The 16,546-nt window shown below is 37.7% G+C and overlaps 1 protein-coding gene across 13 annotated transcripts in view; it reads left to right on the top strand.

Annotated features, from left to right (window-relative positions):
- Positions 1-16,546, top strand: part of Cac (calcium voltage-gated channel subunit cacophony) — a 169,843-nt gene that overhangs the window by 55,641 nt on the left and 97,656 nt on the right. The window lies entirely within an intron of this gene.

The following is a 16,546-nucleotide window of genomic DNA, read 5'->3' as shown; positions in this document are numbered from 1 at the left end:
ATTCTAATTAATATCTACTATAATAAAAAATATTAATATCTATTACATTAAAATATAAAATATGTTTGATTAATTTTACTAAAATATATCTAGGAAATTCCAATAATTTTTCAAAATTTACCAATCTGCTTGGTAATTTTTATCACGTTATTTGTAAAATGTCTTTTGTATATTTTAAAAATGCTTTGGTTACAAAATTATCCCAAGTTTGTAGTGAAGTTAAGGGTAAAATATAACAAAAAATTCTCTCCGTGTGGATGTCTTCTATTTCCGAAACGAGTACGTCGATCTTATGGACTTTCATGAATACCAAGTGATTCTTTCATTAAAAATTTAGCAATCCTATCTTTCGGTAAGATTGTCTCTTTTGTTCGAAGTCTTAATTATTTACTCATAATCACGTTTAACGACATTCTTTTTCCGTCTTTCCCGTTTGTTACTCGATAGTCTAATATCTTTTGTGATATTTATTATTATTGTTTCCTAAGATGATATATCCCATTGGAAAAATTGACATACGCTCACGTAATTGCCAGAAGAATTATCGTATCAACCATTTGACTATAGTATTCCACTTAGAACTGAATTATCGAATATCGATTCCAATTAATTAATAACGATGTCCAGCTTCAAATTTTATAGGTAATATCGTGTAAAAATACCCGTCCCATTTAAAAAATTAATATTTTACATTATTAACGTTTTGAAGTGTGGTATCTGGGCAATTTGGATAATGTCCCAATTTTGAGTGTTATTATCATTTTTTCGATAAAACCGAATTGGTAAAGCACGAATCGCGACACGACCGGCGATCGTGGAGAGGGTAAGCGTTCTCTCTCTCTCTCTCTCTCTCTCTCTCTCTCTCTCTCTCTCTCTCTCTCTCTCTCTCCCTCTGTCTTTCTCCCGACTTCTCGCAAAAATAGAATCAATAAAAGGAATCGACGTTACGTGGAAGTAGGTCTGCGCGCTATCCCGCGAGTCAACTCGACAAGGTTTTCGACCTTTGCTATTAAGGGACGTACCTATCCGAGCGCCGCGCCGCCGATCCGAGCACCCTCCTTTATTTATCACGCTCGCGATTCCGCGTTGTCTTCGCGGTCGCCGGCGGATCGATGCCCCGAACCGACGGATTTTATTAACGAGCGCGAATCGATGCTGCTTCGAATGCTTCGAACTCTATACGCGCCTGGCCGCGTATAGAGTGAAATTTGCCTAATCTGAGGAGAAGAAAAATATATCAGAGTGCATGCGAACATGTAGACGTTGTACTTAATTATACGTAATATTTATTTTAATATTATCTATATATTATTATATATAATTAATATAATTTTGCTTGATTTAAAAGAATATAAAAATTTGTGACAGTAAAATATAATTTATATATATACATATTTATATCAGATTTACTATTACAAAACAAGTAATGCCGACTGTGAAATGCATTTCTTTATTTCGTGTTTCGTTTTATAGACATATAGATGTTTAGAAAGTGAAGTTGATTCAAATTTTATCTTTCGTGATTAGTTCAAAAACATCAGTATGCATTTCAATATTCTAATTTACAGAGCAGCATTGTCCCATTAGTAAGTTTAACATAAATCGTAAATTATTCAAAAGTACTTCTGTAACTTTGTTTAATATTAAATCTTATTAATAAGAACAACAAAACTGACTTTTCTTCACGTTGCAGAAAATAATTTTAATTATTTATATTTAAGAAAGAAGACTCTTTACACGTAGATAATCATTTTTCGATACTCTTTTAATTCTGAATTTTGTAAGTACCTATAACGTATTTAAAAATTATAGAAAGGAGTTTCAAAAGAAAGCAATATTTTTTCAAGATGTCATGAAAGCGGCACAAAACATTTTCTACCCTCTGTGTATATTACGAATATTTTCTTACGTTATATCTATATCTACATCGAGCATATTTTATACTGTGTGCCGAGCCGAGTACACTTTTATTAGCGCTCGCATGGTTCGTGGGAGCGGCGGTCCAATCCTACGCATTGTCGGGGTATCCCCCGGCCATGTTAGGCGCATGCAAGAGCCCCAGCCGATACCATCTAACCCTGATCGGTCCTAACCCTGAAACCGGATCTACTCCCGTGCGCTTTCAAACACGCTACTTTTCTCGATTTTTGCACCGCTACAGTTCGCGTAATTATGCAGTAGTATACAGGGTGACTGTGAAACAATGTTTGAGGCTTTTCCAGTTTGAAGAAGGGAACATATGGTTGAGGGAATATGTGCCGTGAATTTTCTCTTTTGAAGAAAGTTGCTTTGTAAGATTGAGGCGAAAATAAGTAGAAACAATTTATACAAGTTGAAAATTTCTGCTGGCTTATATCTATCAAATTGGGACGTTAATTTCTAGTTAGTTTTGTAAGGCATTGAAGGATTCTGAAGGGTTTTTATAGATTTAGGGCAAAGTTGCTCCTGGAAGTGTGCGATCTAATCTTATCCTATATATTCTTCAAAATTATATGCTGGTGATAATATTTTCGCGAGGAGTGCATCAGGACTTTTTTCTTGCACAATAAACTTATTTATATACAGTGTATCTGTGTATTTGTATCTGTAACTATCGAACTTAGGCAAGGATGTATCTTGCGGACATTCTGTATTCGTCTCGTGCGAGCTCTCGATACCGAGGAATCGAGACGGTGGGTTCTTTAAAGATATTCGTAGCGGTTTTAACGATGAACGATTTGTGAAGTCGAACCGATCGACTCGACGACGTGCTCTCGCTGCTTTCTCTTCTCTTCCTCTCTATCTTCTTGCTGGCTTGTGACTTGATCCCTCCTTGTCTCGACGGTGAATCGAGTCGCGGAGTCGAGTCGACTCAGCGCGGTCGTGTGTTTCAGGCTGGCTGCCGGCTGCCGCCGCCGTGAATCAATACCCGCATTGCGCGTGCCACCTCTCTTTCTCTCTCCCTTGCCCAGCCTCTATTACCCTCTGCTCCTCTCTCTCTCTCTCTCTCTCTCTTTCTCTCTCTCTCTCTCTCTCTCTCTCTCTCTCTCTCTCTCTCTCTCTCTCTCTCTCTCTCTCTCTCTCTCTCTCTCTCTCTCGCTCTGCTTCTCTCTCGCCCTCAGTCGCTCTTCGTAACTCTCGCGCCTTTTCTCTCTCGCCGTTACCTTTCCTCTCTTTCTCTCTCGCTTACTTTCCTTTACCTCCTCCTGTTTATTTTTTCTCTCATACTTTTTCACTTTCTCTCCTTTTTCCTCATACGCTTTTCTATTTCCTCTTCTTTTCTTTCCATTTCTTTCTCTTTCTCTCTCTCTTTTTTACTTTCTTTCTGCTGGTTTCTTCTCTTTATTCTCTATTTCTTCCTCGTTATCGTCCTATCTTTCTTTCCAATACCCGCGCGCAATCTTTTTCTATGTTCTCTTCCATGTGGCAATCGGCAGTTTCCTCTATCTCTTTGTCTTCCTTAAGCTCCATCAATTCATTTGTCTTTATATCTCATATTAGGGATGAAGGATAGAAAGCTTCTAGCTCTCCGAGGATCGGACAATCTCCACGAGACACGCAGGAAAACCGCGGACAAACACATATAGGTATACGTGCGAAAAGCCACCCGCGTCGTTGGCGCCGCCAAGCTGACGTCTTTTCTCAACGCATTTTCTTCTCGGGAATGTGGAAGTACGAGATGCTTCACACTGAGTCGACTCGCTCGCGGCTTTGCCGATCCGCAGTCCAAGTTTCCTTGTCGCGCCCATGAGAGGCCTCATTTCACGCACGCACGCACGCACGCACGCACGCACGCACGCACGCACGCACGCACGCACGCACGCACGCACGCACGCACGCACGCACGCACGCACGCACGCACGCACGCACGCACGCACGCACGCACGCACGCACGCACGCACGCACGCACGCACACACACACACACACACACACACAGACTTACAACTTTTTTCCTCGACTATTTTAGGGCTTAGGGCGTTTATGCCTAGCTTCGAAAATTTACTGTTGCAGACAGCAGTAGTAAAGGTCTTTATTAGTCAGTCATGGAATGTACATTATTTAATGGTACATCTTTATCGATGATTTCGTATTTTTAATCAAATGTTGCCGTCTGCCTAATCCTACAATTGAAAATTGTAGTATTATATTGTAAAGTTTATGTATAAATTTTAACTATGCGCGCGTGTTAGAAACGCGAGATAAAGTTTATACCATCTTGTTACATTGATAATTAATATTTATTGCTGAATGCGGTTGTCTGATTTTAAATTACGTTTGCATACGGGCTAAGAATTTTAACCGCGATGTAGAGATATTTTATGCGCTTACCCTCATTCGTTCAATAATCCTTTTTTTGCGCCAACCTATATCGAGGCATTGCCACGCCGCGACATTGTAGCAATTTAAAGGGTTTAATCCGGCGATTAACGTCGGCGCGACGTCTCGGCGACGAGTATCGTTTTTCCTAACTTTATTCGAGCGATAATTTTTCCTCTTTATAGCGGGAATAAAATGGTAAATATACGGGATAAATATTGAGGTTTACCTATCGTCAAAGTCACCATCGTTGCTGTCGTCGCCGTCGATCGGACGATGTCGTCTCTCTTTCCCGAGGCTTTCTTGTTAACTCACGGGACAGGGGCAGGCCTGCGGAAAAATCACGTATGTGGAAATCGGCCCACGCGCCTTCCGTTTTATCGTCTGACGTCACTCATTTTTGAGTTATTCTCAGCGCAGGAGGAAGCCGATGCGCATGGGAAATGTGTTGCAGTCTGCCGCTTATGGTTTTTTGATTTTCTATCCGAATTAAGTTTGAAATTGGAAATTAAATATTTTTAACATCGTGTATTCGTTTCTTGGAAAAGAGATTGGAGTTTCGCGCAAGCAGAGAGATATTTTGGAAGATTTCTGATTTTGGTTTTGCGACTTAGATTGTGAACCAAGAATGGTAACATTTTAATTTTTAATAAAAGATAATAATCCTATGAGTTATTTTTATAATAGACATTTTTTTGAATCTTTTTTGAGAATTTTTTTCATTCGAACATTTTATTGTCGTTAACTGAGAAAATCGATTTTTCAAAGAGATAATTTTCATTTTTATTCAATAATTTAAAAGTAATCTTTTGAAATTAAAATAGAGAATAATGCTTATGTTATTGAATAACGGCTATTTTTTTTAAAGAATAATTCATTCATGGAAAGACTGGACTAATGATGCAGTCACAGTGGAATTTTAATTATGCGATAAAGCGCCAAAGACAAATACATGTAACACCTGTTGTTACGCCATTAATGTAAAACGTTTGTGCACGCGTTGAAAAGGCTTGGTTACAGAATTTTCTTTTTTCTAGAAGAAAATTCAGAAAATTTTTTCTTTTATGGTAAAAGGTTAGAGGCTCTTGATAAATCTCTCGAATTTTACGATTGTCTTTAATTTTAAGTTAATATCGCTATTAAGCTTAAGATTTATTTCTGCTTTTGTTTGGTTCTGAGTTTATCAGACTTCACCGAGCTTACAATTATTATCATCTCTTTGAAATTTCTGAAAAGGTCAGAGAACGCGAAGAACTTTACATTAACTAACCTGGAAAACTTGAGGAATTTACGATATAAAAAAGTTGCAGGGGGGAAAAAGTTTTTTCAAATAATTAGAGATTATCGCCCGTGGCAGGACTGACTTAGCAGAGCGGTAACTACTAACGGCTCACACGTCACCATGTTGACATTTTCCTGATATTTACGAAAATTAGATTGCCATTAACCGACGGACCTTTTATTTTCCCTTCGCACGCACGCATAGTTCACGCGAATCCCTCGGCATCCCCCGAGGCGCATCGATATATATTTTTAAAATATTAAGTCTTATGTGTAATATTTTTTAAGACATATATTCTAGCATTTTTCTAAAGTAAGGACAACAATATGGTAAACATATAGAATCTTTATTTTACGCCTTATTTACGCGAAAGAACTTTTTTTTACAAATAAAATATGGTTTTAATATTTATTTCTTTACGTTACGATTTCTTAAATAATCAGTTATCTTATAATATATTACATGTAAAGTAATTGTTTTATTTTGAATGAAGTATTGCATTTCCTCTCGTTTTTCAAAATGCCTACAATCGAGACGTAACCTTTCTATGATGTTGTTTCTTGTCTGCATAAGCAAACTCCTATCGGAACGATAAAGCGAAACTCCGGTGCGCGCGTGAAATTTACAAGACGGCAGGGACATTCTCGGCTTACACTCGATGAAATAAAAACGGAGCGGCGACATCGTCGCCCGCCTCTGCCGGGTCAGTAAACCCCGGCGACTGCCGCCATTACTCCGTCGCGTTCTCTCAGGAATAATATTTTGTAATAAAACGCCCTTGCGTAACGGCGTGTCCGGGTGGTTCCGGGTGGTTTCGGGTGTCTCGGTCGCTCCTCTTTTATTTCGCCAACCTTCCGGATCACGATATGTCGCTCGGAAATTTAGGGGGACGACCGTCGGAAGCCGTTAACGCGGCTGCGAGGAATATACTTCGTCCAAAGATTTGCGCCGCTAAATACGCCTCCCGTTAAATACGCCTCAATCAAAGGCTCTTAACAGCGCTCGATTGCCTCGCTTTAACATACTCGATTATATATCTTTCTCATTAATTTATACGTTGCGGAGATTGCACGTGAGCCGCTTATTTCGAAATACCGTCGCGTCTTGTTAAATATAACGTTAGGAAATATCACCACATTTATTGCTATGCCGTAATTAATTCATAATTACATGTAAATTATATTTAAAAATAAATTATAATTTTTTTCACACATTTTTGGTTTAAATAAATTTGATTATCTATAAAGAGAGCGTGGATTGCGTCATAAATGTCATCTTTGGATATGTGAAGGAAATAAATTAATTCTCGGGCGGCCGATCGAGAAAGAGATTGTACGACGTGGAAACCTTATTGTTCCATCCTTCTCGTAAGGAGACATAAATCCATTTGCCTTTGCTATTGTATATACCTATAGCTTCACGTCGCAAGCAATAAGAAAGTCTCATCATGGCAAGTCAATGATAGCTGGAACGGCGTCATATATCTGAATTAAATTACAAAAATTACTTAAAAGGAATTATTTCAAAAATTTATATTACGTAATATGCCTTCGAAAATATTTTTAATTCCTGTTACGCGCGCGCGTCTAAGGGTGTATGTGTGTACAAGTAAATAAAGTTGAGGATTAAATTGAGTTAAGAAAAATTTGCGTCTCAAAAAAGGCACAATAATTGGATAGGAGTAACTGGACGAAAATGAAATCTAAATAAAGCTTAAAGTATATAATGAATCAGGTGATGGCTATAGTCATATATGGAAAAGATCGTGAATTTTAATGCCCAAAGAAAAATCGGACCTTTTCGTTCAACTCGCTGTATCGAAGACCAACGGATGAACAGGTTTAATGAGGTTCGAATGGCTTGACTTACGAAGCTTCGTGTGTATATACGCTCGTCGCAATTCTGACACATTATCGGCATGCCGATAAAGTCGTTATATACACGACAGCGGATCGCGCGGTGCATTGCCCGGGTTGTTTTGCAGATCGATGGAGCAAACGTCCGGCAAACGTAAATTTCCTCGGCGATACTTCCTTCCGATTCTCCCGTGGATTTATATTCCTTCTCTCGCGGACTTTCCGCCAGGAAAGGACTGACCGCGCGCGCGGCGAACTTCGACGGACTTTATTTCCGCTCGGTATATTCTCCCTCAACGATCGCTCGGCTTATCTGGTTTTAAGGGGCCTTCTCGAATTGATATATATGAAGTCCGAGATGTAAGAAGTATAAGATAGTATGAGAGATGGCTATAGGCATCAGGTATGAGATGGATGTACAGTTTGTGGAATTCGCGTTATTATAAGCGTGTCTGAATTTTGTTAGAATCTTGAAATGAATATCAAAGAAATCTTCGCAATACAATATACTAATATATTTTTCTAGAAATCAGAAAAGAAAAGTGTCGTTTCGTTGAAGATTGCTATTAAAGAGGGTGTAATATACCAAAATGGATTCGGCTCCTTCATGTTGACAGCCCTATTGAGTTAGGACGTTTGTCTGTTTGTTGACAGACGGTGATATAGGGTCTTCGCGATCGAAGGAAATGAAATTATTGTTATCTCTGCTAGAAAAGGCACGTGCTTTCGCATATTGCTGGGCTTTCTACGTCGTCTGCTCAGCGGGATATCTTTCTATGGCTGGAGCTTTTCACATCAGGTTCCATTAAATCGTAATTCCTTCGCTTTTATATCTCGTAAACACGTATATACAATATAATAGCGCATACGCGTATCCGCCTTAACTAAATTATCTGCATACTTCTAACGAAAAAGAAGACTAAGAATTTAACGCCGTTTGAAAGATTGTGCATGGAAGAGAAAATGCGTGATTAAATTTAAGTAGAAAGATGAGAAAAAATTCAGTTGTATCCTAAAATAGTTAACCGATAAAATCTCTCCGTTAGCAGAATTAACGAATTTCAATTGAACTCATTAATATTAATGGTTTTTATTTTTAGTAAATTAAATAGACTGGAATTTTTAATGCTCAAAAATTTGATAGAAGATACAATTTTAGGCTCTAAATAAATCTGTCGTTTAATCGTAGCCGAAGGGGCGTCAAAGGTAGTCACTTGACAAAATCTACCCGCGATACCGAATTATCTTCCGTGCAGTCCCTCGTGAACAGCCGACTGGTTTTTAGCCATAGAAAGCCCATATGGCACGTTTATCGGGACGCGTTATGATTTCTAGGTCGATCCTCATTGGCCGATACGGACGTGACGTTATCGCGGTGCCGCTCTTTGATAGACCGATCGTGTGATTCGATTAAAATTCTCCATCCCTGTGTTGTACAATATAATCGCGCGGATGCGACGTTACAGCGGGCTACCCCGGCGAATGACGAAAGCCGCAGGCCAACGACGTTGTTTTCGTCACCGTCATCGTCGCCCTGCTATATCGAGAGAAATCGATCACCGACGAGTCGAGTCTATTGGAAAAGCGTGAAGCAACGAGACCAAATTGCGCCGATACAATGAAAATTTCCTGGTAAAGCCGACGACTCGTTTCGTCCAACTGTTTCAAATCAGGCACATTGGGCCTAAGGATGAACGGAATCCATTCCGACGTATATTTGCTCTCGTTCAACTTTTCGTTATTTTTAATGTAATTAATTATAAATTTTGGTCGGTATCTTACCGGAAAGCGGAGCGCACGCTTGAACAACAAGCAAGAAAGTTTCGGAAGCGAGGAGTGTGAACTTAACTAAAGTTGGGTCATAAAACTAGGAAGGAAATATAAGTGCTGCTAAAAAATTACAAAAAGAAGATAACGAGAGTCGCGCACGATTTTAGAACGTTAAGAAAATATTTTTAGTACTCAGTGTACATAATTCGATTTATAATTAATTAACTGAGAAAATTAATTAACCTCGATTGTTAGTGAAATTGTTTTTATATTACGTATCTCCGCAGAAGAGTACCGTAAATAATATATCTAAAATAATCATAATTAACGTATGTGAAATGTTAAGAGAGCCGTGTAATGCCAGCTGTAATAGCCGTTATCTGGGATTTTTGTTTGAATTCCAAACAGCGATGGTTGAAATACCATCGATGCCAATAGCGTCGTTGATGTCATTGGCATGCTTCTGAAATGACGTTACATTTGAGCTAACTAGTAGCCAGATACAGCACATACATAGCATACCCATCTGCCGTACGTTATCCCCGCGTGATACGCGGTGACTTTCGACCTTTAACGTAAGTTTGACGAGGGGGATGGATGAACTCGTAGCAAAGATAGTCATGTCCTTCTCGTTACACGCAATAGTTATTTCAATTTGCAAGATATCGTCGAAATCGATCTATAGACCGGTGACAACGACAACAATTAATATGATAACGATAAGAAACAAAGCGAACTGAAAAATATTATCTATTTATACTTTAGTAAACCTTTTTATCTTCATTATAGAAATAATGAAGAGATGATAAGAACTTTTTATTTTCCTGAATGAAGAAAGAATAATTGGGTATGATAAAAATCGAATGTTAAAATTAATAATGATTGAATTTTTACTTGCTAGTAAAAAATAAAAGTGAAGAGAACTTTATCTTTCTTTAATTTAGTTGACTGTGATATGCTTTAATTATGTGTATAATATTTACTTTAGAAAAAGACTACTTTTGTTCATGTTTTTTATTTACCTTGTAACGCGAGGATTCCCTAGAAGTGCCGTCGTACTTGACGCGTGAATTAAGTGTAGCCGTTTAATAAGTTAAACATCACGTCGTGCAACCACGATGCTGCAATTCTTCCGCTTTGATTCCCGGCAGAAGGAAAATAGTTTGTTTGCATTTTCTGTTTTCACGTTTCCTGCTTGGTTTTCCCTTCCGCCGAGAGAAGAGAGATGCAACGTATAGCCAGAAAACAAAGGTATTCTACAGATACAACCACGTCTCGCAGATGTATCTAGCTATCATAAAACCCCGCCAGCATACATTTCTTCTTATATTTTTCTAGTAAAAGATTTGGAAAGCTTGATTTATTTTACATTTCTGTGTTTTTTTACTAAAAAATTTTTACACGTTATGTTATATCTATGATTGATATGATATGTCACAATTTCGTTTTTTTTTTATTCCAAATTTCCCATTCAAATTTCTTGTGTCCCATATATTCGGAAGGCGCTTACTGAAGTCGTCATTCGATCCCTTTGTCACACTTTCGCGATCCACTTTTGAACATCAGTCTCTGAACGTTAGTTTTTTTGCTCTTCAAAGGCTTCTGGTCCCCTTAATTCTGCTTTGTGGAGTAATCTCATTATACTTCGCCTTTGGCGGCGAAGGGTTAAAGGCGTAGAGCCAAGCGAACGTATAAAAAAAAATCACGCTTTTTTATCCCCGCGCGGATGTGATGTAAAATTATCCAAAGTCGTTCTACTGTACTGTGCGACAACTTATCTTCAATTTCCACGACACCGACCTAACCTGTCAGCGGTTTGATTGGATGGGAATGGCTGAGGAATGAGAGTGGCGAGGGAGGATGCGGCAGTCGAGAGTTCGACGTCCCATATTCCGCCTAATCCCTGTCAATCGATCGTCTTTCAGCTTTTTGTTGTTCTTTTTAATCTTCTTTCAAACCTTCTACGATCAGGTCTCGTTTGAAAATAGTCCTGTGGGAATATTATCGCGGATGACTTTTTAGATAAAGTCATATTCCCACGTCCTCCGTACCTTCAATTAATGTAAATAAAATTATTCTGTCACGAGGTATAGTTTATTTTTATTTATTATTTTGTTTAAAGCAACTCGGATGGTTATTAGAGTAAAGGAAATCAAGAGACACGGTAGTGTCTCGCACCAAGTACACGCGGAGCGAGACCGACCGTGATAGTCAGTTATAGTAATTTTTACGCTGGAGAATATTTATTGAGTATAATATTAAACATACAGTTAATATTAAACATTATTGCTATAAAAAAGATAGGATAAAGGAAAAGAAAAAAGAGGAAGAGATAAGTTAGGAAGGAGCGTGAGTAGAGACAGTAATGGAAACAGCTATTAGAGCGCGCGGTTGTAAATAAAAATTGCATAACGGTGGGTATGTAAAGAAGAAAGATGGAGGCGAGGTGTGGATGGATGCGTGTTTTAAGTAAGAATTGTAAACCAAGTCTTTTCTTGGCGTATAGCTGAAATAATATATATATATATATATATATATATATATATATTGAACATACAGTTTTTGATACTTTCAGACGAAGCAAAGTATGTATATCCATATTTCACAAATGTAGTATATTTGATATATCATTACTCCTCATTTTTTATTTAAGATAGTAAATCTGCTTAAATCTATATTTTTAATCGGCGGTTTTATTGAAGAGTGCAGGTCCGTTCGCTTTAATTACGAGTGCGGTACAGCTCGTTGCGTTTATTGTCTCGTCGAGATACGATCTAAATGGGAAGAAGGATGAAAATGGGGAACGAGGACGAGATTCAGAATGAACAATGCAGTCGCGATGAGGCGGCCCTTAACCCTTTCGCGCCTAATGGCTTAGATATCAGGTCACTCCCTTTCCACCGCAAGTCATATCCCTCTTCTTAATGAAATGTGTACTTGGAATTGCGAACCGTATTTCCGAAATGTGTCATAATTGCAAAAAATCAAAATTTTAGTTAAATAGATAATAGAAAATAGTATGGATCGTATAAAAACTGCATTATCACTCATGATATGTATAAAGATAAATCTTCTTTGCTAATCTTCTTTATTATGACTTCGAGAGATTTATTAAAACATTTTATACAGTTATACTACGATAATTAACCGATTACGATAAGTATAATTGCATAATTATAATGATACATATAATACTGATAGTAATAATTGTTATTATCGATAATAATTGTCATTAATTGCATTAATTAATAGATGTGTAAGCGAATGATGGAAGATTATAGGTAACTCTGCCATGATTGATATTATATCAATAATATGAAGACGTTATTAATTACTCAGCGAATGTGGGGTACTATATTAATTCCGTGCATTAATTGCCGCGTACATTTATTAGTCTCTTTGTAACGTCGAGGTAATGGCGTAATAACGCGATATTCTTCGCGAACGTGGTAATTTCTAAATAATCGATCGGCCGATTCCCCGTGCGCAATTCTCTCGCGGGAGCGCCTCTTCTTCTCTCTAGCTCGGACAGATGAGAACAAAATAGTATCAATAGACAATAAAGAATGCAGTAATCGTTGAATAGCATTATCTCGCTGACGCTTAAAGCAGATTATATTTATATATCTATTGATTACAGAAGTACATAAATAATGAGCTTGATGCAAATATAGAAGTGCGAAGTATTGTATATTTTACGAAATGTCAATATAATGATACTTGATGGTTTTCTATTTTACGATTTATATCACGATACGAAGCTTGTGCGGGTTTTAATTTTCCGATTTATCGATTTTTCACAATTTTAGTACTTGACTTTGTTGCCTATATACATATAAAATATAAATATTCACAGTCGTTGATATATTATTCGATGCTGATATCGATATATTCTCTCTTCTTCGGACGTATATATTACATATATCGTTACTCGTCGTGAAGTTCTCGTGAACTCAGCATTGCTCCGATTGACAGATAGCAAAAACGAAAATTGTCTAACTTACCCTTTTTTTCCCACCATTTCGTTCTCAATCTTCAGTTACTGCTCTGATTTTACCTTTGTATACGAAAAAGTGGCAGGAACCGCGGTAATTAAGATAATTGGAGTAATAATTCCTGGCCAAGAGAGCGACGTCACGCGATACCGATGCTGATAATCATATTATATACTGGGTGCGCTAGACTTATCGTAACTCACTTTATTTGCAGATGTCTTGGAATAATAATGCAAATGCCGCTGAATAATAATGTTGAAATGCTTTATTTATTTAATAGTCCATAATAACTTTTTTAATGTTCTATAATAATTGATCCAAATAGTCGACAAAATCTAATTCCTTGCTCGGTTTTAAATAGATTTTATTTTAATAGATATATTTTCATGCCGGATTTAATTGGAAAGATATTGATGTTAGTGGTTCGATTTTAAAAATTGGTCAAAGAATTTAACATCCCGAACTGCTCTTTTTATGTTCGAGCTGTCTTGCATTATATTTAATTGCCGCGATTTGATCTTCTACTTCGGAATAATGTTTTCTGAGGAAATAGGTCAATCTGATTTTCCCAACAGTGCATTCGATCTTTCTGTTTCTTCAGCAGATTTTATCAGCGTCGCGATTTCATATAAAAATATTTTTGCAAATTTCTTGCGGATCTTTTTCGTATACACGCATTTTCGCATGCACACTGTTTTGGTTTTTTTTTTTAGCTAGAACATATACATATATATATATATATATATATATATATATATATATATATATATATATATATATGTATATATGTATCACCTTTCAGTTAAACTTTCGACATTCGAGTATGGTTTATTCGCGAACGGTATACTGCCGGATACCAACGCACTACTTTATTTTCTGGAAAGGGCAAAAATAAAACGCTTATAACGCATGTGTAATATTTTGCTGTACGCATGACCGACGCCCTATGGATTCTCTGCGTGCACGCACACGCCGCCGCAGTCATCTCTCCTGAAATAAATTGGATTCGGTACCCTTGGGAGATAAGCGCGCCATTTCCGGTTCCATTGGAATCCACGAGGGGAGAAGTCCATCCTCGCGCCTCAGACTGACTTAGTCCTGACTTTACGGCGGTGTATTATTGAGAGAAGTTGTTATATACCGCATGAGAGCTTGAAATCCAGGCAAACAGCCATTAGCAATCGATACTCCCGTAAACATCGAGATACTCGGCGACGAATTAATCAATTTGCGTCGCTCAATTTACGCCTCGCGGTTTATTTATTACCGCGTCTGATAACGCGAATAACGAAAATACACGTGACAATCGGATATCTTGATTATCGCGGTGTCTGAAGAGAATCCATAACGGTATATACAAATAATTGAAGAGAATCATCATCGAGGGAAGCTTTCTGAAAATTGCAGGTATCTCTGTAAAAATTTGTGGCAATAAATGTGCGGATAAATATAGGTATAGAACACCGCCGAGAAATAGTTACTGCTGTTAATCACAAGATATATATCTTTAGATATTCTCGTCAGAGATATTCACGGCATCTGCAGATAATTCGAAGGAATTTCTGGAAACATCATTAATGAAGATGACTTTAATTTAATCACATTGCAGTTAATCGAAGATATATTTTTAAGTGTTTATATGAATTTTATTTTTGGTAGTTAATTATCGGTAATTAATTACGTAATTAATCATAATTATTGCTTAATCTTATATTATTTTTCTTGATTTCATTTGTGATTTTTTTTATAATCATCTCGTCGCATGCTATTAATAAATAATCGTGTTGCTTTTCGACGATAAATGAAAGGAGCGACGCAATTGTACAAAAAGGATGAGATTAATATTCCGAGCATTCTCACGAGCACGTGGAACTTCGTTATCGATACTCTCGTGTTCAACAATATTCGCGCCGGTAGTATTCACCCTTGACGCGCGACACTATGGGGTTGATAGAAGCTGGGCGAATGATAGCTGTTCGTAAAAGAGACCAAGTGCATTTAACGACGGCGAGTTGAGGGCGAGTTATTAAAAGCTACGCTGACATCAATGGCGTGAATATAACAAGTGATCGAAGTTAATTCGTTAGTGTTAACGCGTTAGGATTAATCGCGAATTAGCTTGGCGGAAAACCCTAATCGCTGATTCGAATCTTTCGTTTCTCAGGACTCTCATGTTTTTTCGACACTGGGCGAACGTAACGACGACACGCAACGTTTGCGAAACGAACTGTGCGTAATTAACGAGAGTAAAAATTCTCGGGAATTCCGCAATCAACGACATCAATTAACATTTACGAGTTTAAAAATAAGCTGGCAATATCTTTTTGGTCTGCTAATTTTGTCTTTGACATTTGATATTTTTGATGGAAAAATACAATTGATATTTGTTACATAATAATAAAACGTGCAATAATTTTTTTGGAACTTTACTGCTTAATTAGCTAGCGTAATTTAAAGAAATACAATTGTTGCTAGACGAATTATAATGCGCAAGTATCATTTTTTTTGCAACATGCATTATTAACAAGAGTGATTATTTGACCAAACTGATGTTTAATATCGTATAGAGTTACATTAATTCATTCGACGTTTCGACACTATAGTTTTGTGTCCTTATCAAGAGATTACTAAAACAACGAAGTCATTTTATACATAAAAAATATATCGCACAAGGAACAAAGAACGTAGAAAGGGAAATGCATTATTAACAGCGAATAATATGTTTTTTGAGACTTTTATCTATATTTTATTCGAGCCCGATCGAATCAACAAAACGCAATGGTACCCTTGCGTGATCCGAAATGTCACCCAGAGAAGGTTCATCCCTCACGCAAACGGCACTGTTGCATGAGGGTTTGTAGGTAATAGGAGGGTAGCCACCGACAGAGAAAGAGAAAGAGCGAGACAAAGAGAAAACGCAGGGGGGCTTTCAGGCCGGGGATGCGAATGATGGGAGGGTGAAAAAGAGAGAGTATAAGCCAGTGGAGGGAAAGCGATGGACGAAATCTGGGTCGTCCTGCGCCGCGTACGGTTCGAAAACTCGGTCAAGTTTTCTGCACCTGCAGGTCGAATGCCGAGGCATTCGTGACAGCTGTCATTGTCGTGATCGTTGCTTTTCGATTCTCAATTTTTGTCTGTTTTTGTCTTTTTCCGACTGTCGTTTTTGCCTTTATACGTGCGTCCGGTCGGAAATCCTCCGAAAAGGGACGGTGGAAATTGTTTTACACGAGGCGAAGGGCGTTCCGCAAACTTTCAAAGGTAAAAGAATGCTACGTCTGAGGAGAGACCGCTTGGAAATTTTTCTTGTTTTAAGAATACAACGCGGTCTGGTATAAAAGTATGTAAT

This window comes from Temnothorax americanus, unplaced genomic scaffold (assembly GCF_048541705.1).
Source record: "Temnothorax americanus isolate GAGA-0224 unplaced genomic scaffold, ASM4854170v1 Scaffold5, whole genome shotgun sequence".
In the NCBI taxonomy this organism is placed as follows: domain Eukaryota; kingdom Metazoa; phylum Arthropoda; class Insecta; order Hymenoptera; family Formicidae; genus Temnothorax; species Temnothorax americanus.
Note: the sequence above shows the minus strand (reverse complement) of the source record. Positions and strands in the feature narration are given on the sequence as shown.